Source organism: Salvelinus alpinus, chromosome 7 (assembly GCF_045679555.1).
Source record: "Salvelinus alpinus chromosome 7, SLU_Salpinus.1, whole genome shotgun sequence".
In the NCBI taxonomy this organism is placed as follows: Eukaryota; Metazoa; Chordata; class Actinopteri; order Salmoniformes; family Salmonidae; genus Salvelinus; species Salvelinus alpinus.
In genome coordinates this window covers 17,461,648-17,476,939 of record NC_092092.1, presented here as the reverse complement: position 1 = coordinate 17,476,939, position 15,292 = coordinate 17,461,648, and the positions used below count along the sequence as shown (strand labels likewise).

The following is a 15,292-nucleotide window of genomic DNA, read 5'->3' as shown; positions in this document are numbered from 1 at the left end:
TAATGCGAGCCCCAGTATTATAGCCAGAAAGGCAGGACTTCTGAGGCATTCATTGGCCCATTGGGCGTGATTTCAGTTTTCAGGTGAACATGATTGTTCGTTGACTCCCCATAGTATATTATACCAAGTGACCGACTGAAAGGGAACTCAGTCTCTCTCTCTATCTGTGCATGGGACAGGTGCCTGTTATTACCCTGAATTACAGGTAATGCAACTGGTTCACCCACTACGGGAATCTTCAGTAACTTTGGTAATTAACAAATCATCTATGGTAACTTTGGTAATTTATGCTTAAATAACTTTAAAAAAATGTATTCAGATATACTGTAGACTATTAATGCTGTATATCTGTGTCTATATTGTCCATGATACCTGCATTGTTCATTTAATTTACTTTGCCGTCATTATTATGTATTCTAACCATGTTATCATTAATACCGTTGTTTTATGAAAACCATGAGGACTACTTTTGCAGCTTATCCTTTGCCTCCTGCCTGCCTGTCCACGAGACATGTCTATCTTTACGCAGAACCCTACTGACGTTCCTCCAACTACACAGACCAAAGTCAGGTATTTTTTTAGCCTTAAATTATTATTTTAACACAAAGCTTTGGGTAGAAGTTGCCTTGGCCTTACCAGAGGGCGTATTAGGAGAAAGTCATATAATAACATAGAGGATGTAGGGAACTCGGAGGAGTACTCTGTTCCACCTAGTGACGACAACCTCATCCTACTTCAACAGGGAAGTCTAACTGACTGTCCAGCAGATGGCAGCAGATACCAACTCCAGACCAAAGATGAGCGCTGACAAAAGAAGATGAGGTTGCACCAAAGATTGTGGATCGATGGGGAGGGGAGGGTGAATGAATGAATGAACCCGAACGAATTAAGGGATTAACAAATTATATATATATTCAATATCTCCCAAAGACACTGCAATTCAATTCAGTAGCCTATTCAGTAGCCTATTCATTAGCCTATTGCACAGCTTTGATATAAATCACCAAACGGTAATACTGCAAATAATTCAACACAATTCAGTACTGCACATTGTGGATTAAAAACTGCTGTTGTATGTATTCAAAGGCATACATCATGGTGGTATTATGTTCTCCCGTAAATCGTAGGTCAAAGTTCCACCTGATTCAGGGTTAGTTACAGGGTCAGAGTTTTCATCTCTCAAATGGTTAGGATTAAGGTTAAGTAAGAATTGTGTGAGCCAAAACGACCCATGGGGCATCTAGCATCTCCTGTTTCTGTGGCGTGACACAGTTTGATGTAGAAGTATACCCCTGGACAGGACATTAGGTTAGGATTAGGGGTAATCCCAGATTTGTGATTAGGGGAAACTTTGTGCATTATATTATTAAAGTACCGTATGATATCATGGCAGTACAGTTTTGCATCCTAAATCCTCGCCACCCTTTTCCCTATATAATGCACACGTTTTGACCAGGACCCATAAGGCTCTCGTCAAAGTAGTGGACTATATAGAGAATGGGGTGGCATTTGGGGCACCTATGATCCAAACGAGAGCCGGGTAGAGCTGAGACCCGGTACCTTTGCTTATGGGAATTATCTAATGAAAACTTGTCCACTTTTAATTTAAGGGCCAAAAACACGAGTAAGTAACAGCAAAATCAGACAACACCATAGCAGAATAGTTTACCAATTCAATTATTCAGCCTGTCGTATTCTAGGCGGGAAAGGGATACGAGGAGCATTCAAAATGTGAGCACGGCACAGGGAGAGAAATATGCATGCTGAGTCATTGTAGGGAAGACCGGGGGTTTATTTAACAGGCAGGGCTACATTATATTTACAGTACATGATCCATGGTTGGCTGAGTGCCAGTGGAAAGGTTTTTTTGGGGGGGGAGGCATTCAAGTCATCAATATGTTTCTAACCAGCAACAAGATGGCCTCATGTTTACACGTAAGAGTTTGTGATCTAGCTAATGATTAGCCCAATGGGGTAAATACAGATGGGCAACCCTCAGCCTATTTATTTATAGCCACTATCCTGCATCAGATGGGCTACATAAGGTGATAATGACTATTGTTAAATAGCACAATGATAATATGGACCAATATGTTAGTGGGCTCATTTCTGGATGGGAATATTATTTTTGCACTATGCAGAAACAGCTCCACCATTTCCTGGTTGCAAAAAAATTGAATAGTTCGCCTAATTAGTTTATGTGACAAAACTAGCAAGTATAGTGTAGAAAATCATTGTACAATCTAAATCGCTGTGAAATGTTTTTTCCATAACCAAAAATATTGTATATTCAGATGTTTGAAGCTGGTGTACAAAACCGAAAGTAAATTACGCAAAAAATCGACTTAAAAAATGGAAAGCATAGAAATAACAGACAGAACAGATCTACCGCTTCTTAGACTTGCTTTCAATGAAGAATGACAGATCTATAAGTCACATTTCTTCATATGTGTTTATATTTTTTTCATTCATTTTGGAGTAGAAAGAGTGTCTGCTAAGAGGAATGTATTATCACCACAACAGTATCATGTGGTCTTGTGTGGATCAGTTTGTAAGAACACGGGGTCAGCAGCATTATGGGGTCAGATCCTATAAGGAACACAGACACATGCTAGAAATGTAGGATATGCACTCACTGTAATGTAAGTCACTTTGATAAACAGTGTCTGCTCAGAGGCATCCCACTGGGCACAGACGTCAGTTCAATGTCTAGTTTTGATTTACATTTGGTTGAGTTGTTAGTTAACATGAATTCAACGTGAAATCAACAAAAAAAGCCACCATGTAATTGGATTTAGGTTGCAAGTTGGCTGAAGAAAATACAAAAATCCCTTATGTTGATGACTTTTTGAAATCCAAACAGTTTTCCACATTTATTCAATGTCATCACATTGTTGTTTTATTGGTTGAAATGACATGGAAACATTGTTTATTCAACCAGTTTTTGCTCAGTGGGATGTGTTATTATATTATCATGACAGTATGTGGTCTATGTGGCTAAAATGGATTAAATAAAAAAAATCCTCATCAATCTACACACAATAGCCCACGCTCACTCACCATTAAAAATGTGTAGTTTTATTAGACCAGTTTAAGATGGGGAAAACCTTCCAGAAGGACAACCATCTCTGTAGCACTCTACCAATCAGGCCTTTATGGTAGAGTGGCCATAAAGCCACTCCTCATTAAAAGGCACAAGACAGCCCGCTTTCAGTTTGCCAAAAGGCACCTAAAATACTCTCAGACCATGAGAAACAAGATTCTCTGGTCTGATAAAACAAAGATTGAACTATTTGGCCTGAATGCCAAGCGTCACCTCTGGAGGAAACCTGGCAGCATCCCTACGGTGAAGCATTGGAGTGGCAGCATCGTGCTGTGGGGATGTTATTCAGCGGCAGGGACTGGGAGACTAGTCAGGATAGAGGAAAAGAGGAATGGAGCAAAGTACAGAGGGATCCTTGATTAAAACCTGCTCCAGAGCGCCCAGGACCTCAGACTGGGGTGAAGGTTCACCCTCCAACAGGACAATGACCCTTAGCACACAGCCAAGACAATGCAGGAGTGGCTTCGGGATAAGTCTCTGAATGTCTTTGAGTGGCACAGCCAGAGCCCGGACTTGAACCCGATCGAACATCTCTGGAGAGACCTGAAAATAGCTGTGCAGCGACACTCCCCATCCAACCTAACAGAGCTTGAGAGGATCTGCAGAGAATAATGAGAGAAACTCCCCAAATACAGGTGTGCCAAGCTTGTAGCGTCATAACCAAAAAGACTTGAGGCTGTAATTGCTGCCAAAGGTGCTTCAACAAAGTACTGAGTAAAGGGTCTGAATACTTATATAAATGTGATATTTCATTTTTTTTTTATGCATTTGCAAAAATGTCTAAAAACCTGTTTTTGCTTTGTCATTATGGGGTATTGTGTGAAAAAAACAGGTTGGGTTGGGGCCTGGATACCATGTAAATGTAGTTCACTACTCCCCAACACTGATCATGTTTAATGCTACTGTAGATCGTGGCACAAACCAGGACAGACTTAACTCTGCTTGACTTCTCAAACTGTACTGCTGTAACTCAACTTTACAATCAGCTGCTAAAAATAGAGGTCAGAGGTCACATACGGTCTCAGATGAAACGTGCTAGCACAGTACTAGGTGGCTGATATAGGGTTGGAACTATTTACACTATGTCATTTCAACTTTCTTGTACATAATGCATATTAATTTTAAAGAGAGACTTGGTTGGACATTGGCAGTACACCATATCAGTTACAAAATATATCAAATAGCTTTTAATTAAATGACAAATGTATTCATTTTAACGGGTTATATATTACTTTCAGGGTGGAAGCTCAGGCTGTAAATTTCATTTTAAAATTAAAGTGCTGAGGGGCTGGTTGTTGACAAATGCATGATTAATTAGGGCCGATTTCAAGTTTTCATAACAATCGGTAATCGACATTTTTGGACGCCGATTTTGGCTGTTCACATTGCACCCCGTGGAGACTGCGTGGCAGGCTGACCACCTATTATGCGAGTGCAGCAAGGAGCCAAGGTAAGTTGCTAGCTAGCATTAAACTTATCTTATAAAAAACAATCAATCTTAACATAATCACTAGTTAACTACACATGGTTGATGATATTACTGGTTTATCTAGCTTGTTCTGCGTTGCATATAATCAATGCGGTGCCTGTTCATTTATCATCGAATCCCAGCCTACTTCACCAAACGGGTGATGATTTAACAAGCGCATTTGCGAAAAAAGCTCTGTCGTTGCACCAATGTACCTAACCATAAACGTAAATGCCTTCTTAAAATCAATACTCAAGTACATTTTTTAAAACCTGCATACTTAATTAATATTGCCTGCTAACATGAATTTCTTTTAACTAGGGAAATTGTGTCACTACTCTTGAGTTCTGTGCAAGCAGAGCCAGGGTATATGCAGCAGTTTGGGCCGCCTGGCTCGTTGCAAACTATGTGAAGACCATTTCTTCCTAACAAAGACCGTAATTAATTTGCCAGAATTGTACATAATTGTGACATACCATTGAATGTTGTGCAATGTAACAGCAATATTTAGACTTAGGGTTGCCGCCCGTTCGATAAAATACAGAACGGTTCCGTATTTCACTGAAAGAATTAACGTTTTGTTTTCGAAATTATAGTTTCTGGATTTTACCATATTAATGACCTAAGGCTCGTATTTCTGTGTGTTTATTATATTATAATTAAGTCTATGATTTGAGCAGTCTGACTGAGCGATGGTAGGCAGCAGCAGGCTCGTAAGCATTCATTCAAACAGCACTTTCCTGCGTTTGCAAGCAGCTCTTCGCTGTGCTTCAAGCATTGCGCTGTTTATGACTTCAAGCCTATCAACTCCCGAGATTAGGCTGGCAATACTAAAGTACCTATTAGAACATCCAATAGTCAAAGGTATATGAAATCCAAATGGTATAGAGAGAAATAGTCCTATAATTCCTATAATAACTACCTATACTACCTAAAACTTCTTACCTGGGAATATTGAAGACTCATGTTAAAAGGAACCACCAGCTTTCATATGTTCTCATGTTCTGAGCAAGGAACTTAAACTTTAGCTTTTTTACATGGCACATATTGCACTTTTACTTTCTTCTCTAACACTTTGTTTTTGCCTTATTTAAACCAAATTGAACACTTTTCATTATTTATTTGAGACTAAATCAATTTTATTTATGTATTATATTAAGTTAAAATAAAAGTGTTCATTCAGTATTGTTGTAATTGTCATTATTACAACTATATATATATATATATATATATATATATATATATATATATATATATATATATATATATACATACATACATACATACATACACACACAATCCGCCAATTAATCAGTATCGGCTTTTTTTGGTCCTCCAATAATCGCTATCGGTTTGAAAAATCATAATCGGTCGACCTCTAAATGAAACCATGTGATACGTTTCTTAGTTTTATGTCTGCCTCTTGGCTGAATGTGTTTGTATTAACGCCTCAAGATTCTGGAGACAAAATGGAAGTTACTGAAAGAACCTTTAAAATGAAGTGAACATGTCCGCAAAGAACTTTATGCTGTCCTCCTCTCTCTGGTTTCATAGACAAATAGTCACAGTTGAGATGGCGCTGGTCTCTTCCCACAGCCTCTGCATTTCTGATCAACAGTCTGGTAAGTGACACTTCGAATGGCACCCCATACATCATCCCCTTATTCCCTACACCCTATTTCATATTCCCCATAGGTCTCTGGTTAAAAATAATGGACTACATAGGGAATAAGTTGCCTTTTGAGATGCACAAAATGATGGCGCAACATGAAAGTGTGATTTAGTCTCTTCTCTCCTCCCTCTGAGTTAACTGGTCACTATAAATGAAGAGCTGTAAATTCCAACAGTTGCTGCGCCCCCACACACACATACACACGCACACGCACACGCACACGCACACACACACACACACACACACACACACACACACACACACACACACACACACACACACACACACACACACACACACACACACACACACACACACACACACACACACACACACACAGAGATATGTGCTGATGCTATAGAAATCAAATATGTATCTCTGGATTAGCTTCACCTGTTCTCAATAAACACTGCTCATAAAAACAGGACATGGACGGACACACACACGCACAAACACAGACCTAACATTAGACCTCTCCTTTGGTGAGAAGGTGCACTTGATACTGGATATAAATCCCTTGCAGGATCTCTCCCTCTCACTCTATGATGATTGGCTACTCTCTGTCTGTTTCTCTCTCTCTCTCCCCCTACCCCATCCCTCTCTCTCTCTCTCTCTCTCTATCTCTCCCCTACCCCATCCCTTTCTCTCTCTCTCTCTCTCCCCCTACCCCATCCCTCTCTCTCTCTCTCTCCCCCTACCCCTACCCCATCCCTCTCTCTCTCTCTCTCTCTCTCTCTCTCTCTCTCTCTCTCTCTCTCTCTCTCTCTCTCTCTCTCTCTCTCTCTCTCTCTCTCTCTCTCTCTCTCGCCGTCTTTTCTTGCTCTCTCTCTTTTTTCCCCTCTCTCTGGTAGTGTTCGAAAACATGACCTTGCATTGTAAATAGTAAGCTTTTACTGTATACAAAAATATGATGTTTTCAATTTTGCTTGAAGGGCCCAATTCAGACATAGTAAATCTATGCCTTTGCTATGCACTTCTCAGTCTTTGGTATTCAGACTTACCTTATGCAGGTGCGCAACATTTCTACTTAATAGTATGTTCTAAATAGTATGCTGCACGGTTAGTACACAGTACAGTGCCTTGCAAAAGTATTCATCCTCCTGGCGTTTTTCCTATTTGGTTCCTGTAATTTAATTTGGATTTGGATTTCATGTAATGGACATACACAAAATAGTCCAAATTGGTGAAGTGAAATTTTAAAAATAACTTGTAAAAAATGTACAACTGAAAAGTGGTACGTGCATATGTATTCACCCCCTGACTATGAAGCCCCTAAAAAAGATCTGGTGCAACCAATTACCTTCAGAAGTCACATAGTTGAATAAAGTTCACCTGTGTGCAATCTAAGTGTCACATGATCTGAGTATATATACACATGTTCTGAAAGGCCCCAGAGTCTGCAACACCACCAAGCAAGTGGCACCACTAAGCAAGTGGCACCACCAAGCAAGTGGCACCACCAAGCAAGTGGCACCACCAAGCAAGCGGCAAGGAGCTCTCCAAACAGGTCAGGGACAAAGTTGGGTAGAAGTACAGATCAGGGTTGGGTTATAAAAAAATATCAGAAACTTTGAACATCCCACGGAGCACCATTAAATCCATGATTAAAAAATGGAAAGAATATGGCACCACAACAAACCTGCCAAGAGAGGGCTGCCCACCAAAACTCACAGACCAGGCAAGGAGGGCATTAATCAGAGAGGCAACAAAGAGACCAAAGATAACCCTGAAGGAGCTGCAAAGCTCCACAGCGGAGATTGGAGTATTATAGAGATGTACCGAAGAGACTTGCAGCTGTAATTGCAGCAAAAGGTGGCTCAACAAAGTATTGACTTTGGGGGGGTGAATAGTTATGCACGCTCAAGTTTTGTTTTGTTTTTTTATTTCTAGTTTGTTTCACAATAAACAAATATTTAGCATCTTCAAAGTGGTAGGCATGTTGTGTAAATCAAATGATACAACCCCCCCAAAAAAATATCTTTTATTTCCAAGTTGTAAGGCAACAAAATAGGACAAATGCCAAGAGGGGTGAATACTTTCGCAAGCCACTGTATGTAGTCTTAAAAAGTAGTATGCAAGACAGATTTCAGACACAGCCTCTCTGTCTCTCATCTCAGAACCACGATACGTTTATACAACACGCTGAAACAGATCAATGTTGTTCAGGTCAGCTATATAGAGACAAGGTCAAGTGATATTTTAGCCTTCGAAAGGTCTCTGTTCACTCACTGACCCACTTACACACTGAAACACGCTCTCTCCTCCCTCTGGCCTCCTTCCAGACAAAAGTGCATTGATTGTGACTTGTAAACATTGTAAAGCTCTGGAAATGAACATCGATCTGTGTTTGATAGGAAACAGCAAATTTAACTATCTCCTTAAATCACTCCCTCTTTCTCTCTCCATCTCGCTCTCTCATTCTCTCTCGCTCTCTCTCCATCTCTCCCCATCTCTCACCATCACGGATTCCCCCGGTACTGCTGCTCATTCCGTTCACCAGCTGGAGAGGTCTACGTCACCGGCCTTCTAGGCGTCACTGAACTGGATCATCACCAGCAACCCCGGACTGTCTAATCTCATTACGCACACCATTCCCCCTGATTAGTATGTGTATATATGTGGCCTCTGTTCCCCATTGTCCTTGTTGATTTTTGTTCCATGTCCGTTGGTCTTGTGAGTACCTGTGCTCTGTTGTATCAGCTTTCGTGTTACCTTGTTAGTGTGCACTTATTATTACGGGTCTCGTCCCGTGAATTTATTAGAGGTTTACACCTCGCTTTTTGTTTGGGTTACAGCCCTGTGTTATATATATATATATATGTGTTTGTTTTGGGCTTCGTCCCCTGTCATGTTCATGAAGTACTCTATTTTGGGTAGAGAAATAAAAACTATTTCGTATTCCTGCGCCTGTCTCCAATCATTATACATCGTGACACTCACTCTCTTGGTTTCTATCTGTTTCTGTCTTTCTCTCTCTAGGACAAAACTTAGAAAGGTTAATTGTAAGCCATTAATCAGGAGCGTAACAGTGGGGGACACCTATAGGCACACACACAGTCTGATAACACAGTGTCAGAGAAAGCACCTATAGGCACACACACAGTCTGATAACACAGTGTCAGAGAAAGCACCTATAGGCACACACACAGTCTGATAACACAGTGTCAGAGAAAGCACCTATAGGCACACACACAGTCTGATAACACAGTGTCAGAGAAAGCACCTATAGGCACACACACAGTCTGATAACACAGTGTCAGAGAAAGCACCTATAGGCACACACACAGTCTGATAACACAGTGTCAGAGAAAGCACCTATAGGCACACACACAGTCTGATAACACAGTGTCAGAGAAAGCACCTATAGGCACACACACAGTCTGATAACACAGTGTCAGAGAAAGCTTTTAGCTTCTGAATTCACAGAATCACGTCACAATGCAAATGCCCCCCAGTATTTGTGCGTCATTCACAGCTTCAGCTGGAATGAAATTTGCTGGCACTTGTTATGTTGATACTGTATAGAGATGTAGGATCTTAATTTGATCACTCTTTTGTTGCTAATACTTTTCCCGCACAGAAGGAAATGCAAACTTGTAGTGTATTTGAGTTTTAAAAAGGCTTCTAAAGTTTGTAATTTCTACTCCAAAATGTCAGACTTGATTTGCGCTAACACATTTTTTTATCAACCCCCACATAACATTAACCTCTAACTCCTGTACCTAAAACTAACCCCTAACCCTAATTCTAACCCTTTCCCTAAACCTAACATCTAAGCCTAAAATAGTTTTTTTCCTTGTGCGGACTGGTGAAATGACTTTTCCTTGTTATACTATGTTTGTGAGGACTTCTGGTCCCCACAAGGATAGTTAAACCAAACGCACGCACGCATACACACACATATACACACACACTCACCACTCACACACAGCAGCCAAGCCCCTTAAGCTTGTCTGTTTTCTTCACGGATGACACTTACTGTAGCACCGAGACTTTCTCTCTCCATCTCTCAAGCTCTCTCTCTCTCCTCTCTATCCCTTTCCCTCTCTCTCTCTCCTCTATCCCTTTCCCTCTCTCTCTCTCCTCTCTATCCCTTTCCCTCTCTCTCTCTCCTCTCTATCCCTTTCCCTCTCTCTCTCTCCCTCCTTTCCCTCTCTCTCTCTCCTCTCTATCCCTTTCCCTCTCTCTCTCTCCCTCCTTTCCTCCCTCTCTCTCTCTCCTCTCTATCCCTTTCCCTCTCTCTCTCCCTCCTTTCCTCCCTCTCTCTCTCATCCTCCTTTCTTCCCTCTCCCTCTCTCTCTCTCTCTCCCTCCCCCCCACTCTCGCTCTCTCTCTTTCTCTCTATACCTTTTCCCTCTCACTCTCTCTCTCTCTCCCTTTTTTGCTCCCTCTTCCTTTCTTTCTCCAGACCAGTATTGGCTCCAGACGTCCAGTCTGCCTTGGCTGGTGGTTTGATAAATTGTCCTCTATCTCATCTCTGTGCATTGTCATTGTCATTGTCAAGTGTGCGTGTGCGTGTGTGCTTCTCTGCGTCTGTGTGTGATTGTGTGTCCGTCCTTGCTAGTGTGTTCTTGTTCGTGTGTGTTATTCTACATGCATTGTCTATGTTTTGAAGTGTTTGGGTTCCTCTCAGAAGGTTTCTGTCACTGCGTTCCTCTTAGAAGAGTAAGGGTTTGGGCTAGAAGGTTTCTGTCACTGTGTTCCTCTCAGAAGAGTAAGGGTTTGGGTTAGAAGGTTTATGTCACTGCGTTCCTCTTAGAAGAGTAAGGGTTTGGGTTAGTAGGTTTATGTCACTGCGTTCCTCTTAGAAGAGTAAGGGTTTGGGTTAGTAGGTTTCTGTCACTGCGTTCCTCTTAGAAGAGTAAGGGTTTGGGTTAGTAGGTTTATGTCAGTGCGTTCCTCTTAGAAGAGTAAGGGTTTGGGTTAGTAGGTTTCTGTCACTGCGTTCCTCTTAGAAGAGTAAGGGTTTGGGCTAGTAGGTTTCTGTCACTGTGTTCCTCTTAGAAGAGTAAGGGTTTGGGTTAGTAGGTTTATGTCACTGCGTTCCTCTTAGAAGAGTAAGGGTTTGGGTTAGTAGGTTTATGTCACTGCGTTCCTCTTAGAAGAGTAAGGGTTTGGGTTAGTAGGTTTCTGTCACTGCGTTCCTCTTAGAAGGGTAAGGGTTTGGGCTAGAAGGTTGCTGTCACTGCGTCTCTAAGAATCTATTAGCATGTAACAGTCCCCCATTGTCAGAGCAGAATACACATCTATACTGTTTGAAAAGACATGTAATAATAAAATGGAGAAATTATAAAAACAGCATGGCAATCTATCACTACAAGCTACATTTAGTAGAAATGACAGGGGAGGTATATATGTTTAATAACTAGGCAAGTCAGTTAAGAACAAATTCCTTATTTACAATGACGGCCTACACCAGCCAATCCCGGACATCACTGGGCCCATTGTGCGCTGCCCTATGGGACTCCCAATCACAGCCAGTTGTGATACAACCTGGATTCAAACCAGCGTGTCTGTAATGACACCTCTAGCACTGAGATGTAGTGCTTCACACCGCTGCTCCACTCGGGAGCCCGAGGAATAGCGAAATAAGCATGGAGGAATAATTGTATAAATTTCACACCATCTTCTGAAGTCATAGTGAACATTCGCTGTCAGTGAAAAAAAAATAATTGTCAGTCAACCCAACCCCTCTCCTATAATTATTTATTTGTGCTTAATGTTTCTTATATTTGATTGTGATTCAGAGTCACCGGGATCAGCATTTTTCTTTTTTTGACCAAGAATCCTTATTTTTTTCTAAATTAGAAAATCATCACTGCATGTACCTATAAGCCTACATTTGGCTGATAATACAATGAGGATACACATTAGGCATTGCACATGTAAATTGCTTAGAAATTATATTTTAGAATTCACCCCATCCAACCCCCCACCGTCTCTCTTTCTCTCTTTCTCTCTCTTATGCTCTCTTTCACTCCAGCTCTTTCTCTCTGCCCCGTTGTTTATCTCTCTCTCGCTCTGTCTCTCTCTCTCTGTCTCAAGGTGCCCTGAGCACGGACAAATGGAAACAAGTTTGACAGACACAGAGCTCATATTAACAGCATAAAAATTAATAACACTTTTCAACATATAAGCAGCTTTATTTCAATGTAATTCATTATTTATGACCAACGTTTATTGAAGCTTTATGCAGGTTGACAGATAGGTAGGTAGTTAGATAAATATAAACATTTTTACTCTTGGGGTGTCAGAGCTTGCCATTGCGCATTCTGTGGCGTGACACTTCATAGTACTCTCTCTCTCTCTCTCTCTCTCTCTCTCTCTCTCTCTCTCTCTCTCTCTCTCTCTCTCTCTTTCTCTCTGTCTCTCTCTCTCTCTGTCTCTCTTTCAGAAGAGCACTTTATGTAAGATGATACCTGCGCGTGTGGGTGCACTGTACTGTAGCCTATTAGCTCGAGCTCCCACTTCCCGTTACCCGGTGAATGATATCAACAGAGCGTTTTGCCTGTTCCCTACTGAGCGAAAGAGCACGCTTGAAAGGAGAATAACATCAAACCGCGCAACTGAACGACAACCAGAGCGCATGGAACCAGTGAAAATATAGGCTACCCATAGCAACACTCACGTTTGAGGTTTCACCGGCGGCGAGAGCACATTGACAGGACAACGGGAGGACTGTTTATTCAAGTTGGACGGATGATTTAGCGAACATAATTGAGTAGACTGCCCGGCGGATGATAAGCGTCCGGGACCGGTGCTGTCGATTGTGCGAGGAGGCAAGTTAACGTTACCGGAGGAAGAAGGTGAGTGAGAGTGAAAGTTTCAGATGGTAGTCCAATTGATTAATTAGCCTATAATATCTACTAGAATATACAGCCATGGGTCTGAGGAGGTAGTAGCCAATAGGCTATGTCATTTTTAGCATCATGTTATTAACAGTTATTTGTAAGTGGTTGGTTGGATAGGCTTACCGTTTAGGAATTGTTGAATTTTTTACAACGTTGGGTCGGGGGGCTTGTTGGTCATGATAATACCGTAAATTACCATAGGCTATGACAGTGTTGACGGTCTTGGCTCAGTCCGTTAGTCATACAGCAGGTGTCTGTTTGACGAGCAGCAGACTATTTTCAGTTGAAATCAATGTCACTGACACCAGTACGATTTGATTCATTAGATGTATCACAACACGGGCCTATGTTTGGAGAGATGAGTGATGCTGTTTTATATAGGTCTATCTCACATGGGGAGTTAGTTTGGCATGACAGTGAGCCTGGCACCCAATCTAGAACCGAGATTGTGATGATGGACTCTCCAATTTGACTTGACTCTGAGCTGTTGCTCTCTGGGTGGAATGAAGTTGCCCAGTGATCTTGTGTCAGATTTTGTATGGTTGAAATCCGTGATATATATAGAGATATAGAGGTTGTGCACTTCTAAACTCATGTAGCCACACCTACCCATCTTTTTACTGTGTGATACGGTTTACCCACCTATTAGTAGGGAGGGCAAATTGAAAGGGCAGCTGCAAAGTCACTATTAGTTGATCTAAATGTCCATCGGAATGGCAAACAAGCATGTGATAGCCGTTGATTCAATGGTCCATTGAAAGCCGTTCGATCAACCTTTACTTGGGGAGTTTCTCCCATTCTTCTCTGCAGATCCTCTCAAGCTCTGTCAGGTTGGATTGGGAGCGTCACTTCACAGCTATTTTCAGGTCTCTCCAGAGATGTTCGATCGGGTTCAAGTCCAGGATATTCAGAGACTTGTCCCGAAGCCACTCCTGTGTTGTCTTGGCTGTGTGCTTAGGGTCGTTGTCCTGTTGGAAGGTGAACCTTCACCCCAGTCTGAGGTCCTGAGCGCTCTGGAGCAGGTTTTCATCAAGGATCTCTCTGTACTTTGCTCCGTTCATCTTTCCCTCAATCCTGATTAGTCTCCCAGTCCCTGCCGCTGAAAAACATCCCCACAGCATGATGCTGCCACCACCATGCTTCACCGTAGGGATGGTGACAGGTTTCCTCCAGACGTGACACTTGGCATTCAGGCCAAAGAGTTCAATCTTTATTTTATCAGACCACAGAATCTTGTTTCTCATTGTCTGAGAGTCTTTAAGTGCCTTTTGGCAAACTTCAAGCGGGCTGTCATATGCCTTTTACTGAGGAGTGGCTTCTGTCTGGCCACTCTACCATAAAGGCCTGGTTGGTGGAGTGCTGCAGAGATGGTTGTCCTTCTGGAAGGTTCTCCCATTTCCAAAGAGGAACTTTAGAGCTCTGTCAGAGTGACCATTGGGTTCTTGGTCACTCCCCTGACCAAGGCCCTCCTCCCCCTATTGCTCAGTTTGGCCGGGCCACTGTGATCTTGGGGACCTTCAATGCTGCAGAATTTTTTTGTACCCTTACCCAGATCTGTGCCTCGACACAATACTGTCTCTAATTCTACGAACAATTTATCCGACCTCATGGCTTGGTTTTTACTCTGACATGCACTGTCAACTGTGGGGCCTTATATAGACAGGTGTGTGCCTCTCCAAACCATGTCCAATCAATTGAATTTACCACAGGTGGACTCCAATAAAGTTGTAGAAACATCTCAAGGATGATCAATGGAAACAGGAGGCACCTGAGCTCAATTTGGAGTCTCATAGCAAAGGGTCTGAATACTTATGTAAATAAGGTATTTCTATTTTTTATTTTCAATACATTTTCAATAAATGTGCTAAATATTCTAAAAACCTGTTTTTGCTTTGTCATTATGGAGTATTGTGTGTAGATTTGGAATTGTTTTTATTTAATCCATTTTAGAATAAGGCTGTAATGTAACAAAATGTAGAGAAAGTCCAGGCGTCTGAATACTTACCGAAGGCACCGCATAAGGTGCTCATTTAAAAAAATTGCCTGCAATACAACTACCACTCCGATAGCTATTGTGGCACATGTACTGTATGTGTAGATAGCAGGCTACATTTTGTGTTTCTGTTTTCAATATATCACAAACTGTTTCTGCATATTGATTATTGATTTGGACACTTTGGGCAATTTATCAAAAGGTC

General features: G+C 41.6%; 1 protein-coding gene across 1 annotated transcript in view; it reads left to right on the top strand.

The window, feature by feature from the left end:
• Window positions 1–12,606: 12,606 nt before the first annotated feature.
• LOC139581844 (zinc finger matrin-type protein 4-like) overlaps window positions 12,607–15,292 on the top strand; it is a 104,146-nt gene continuing 101,460 nt past the window's right edge. The window contains exon 1 of the mRNA XM_071412072.1: window positions 12,607–13,049. The gene's annotated coding sequence lies outside the window, so the exon portion shown is untranslated. The remainder of the gene's footprint in view (window positions 13,050–15,292) is intronic.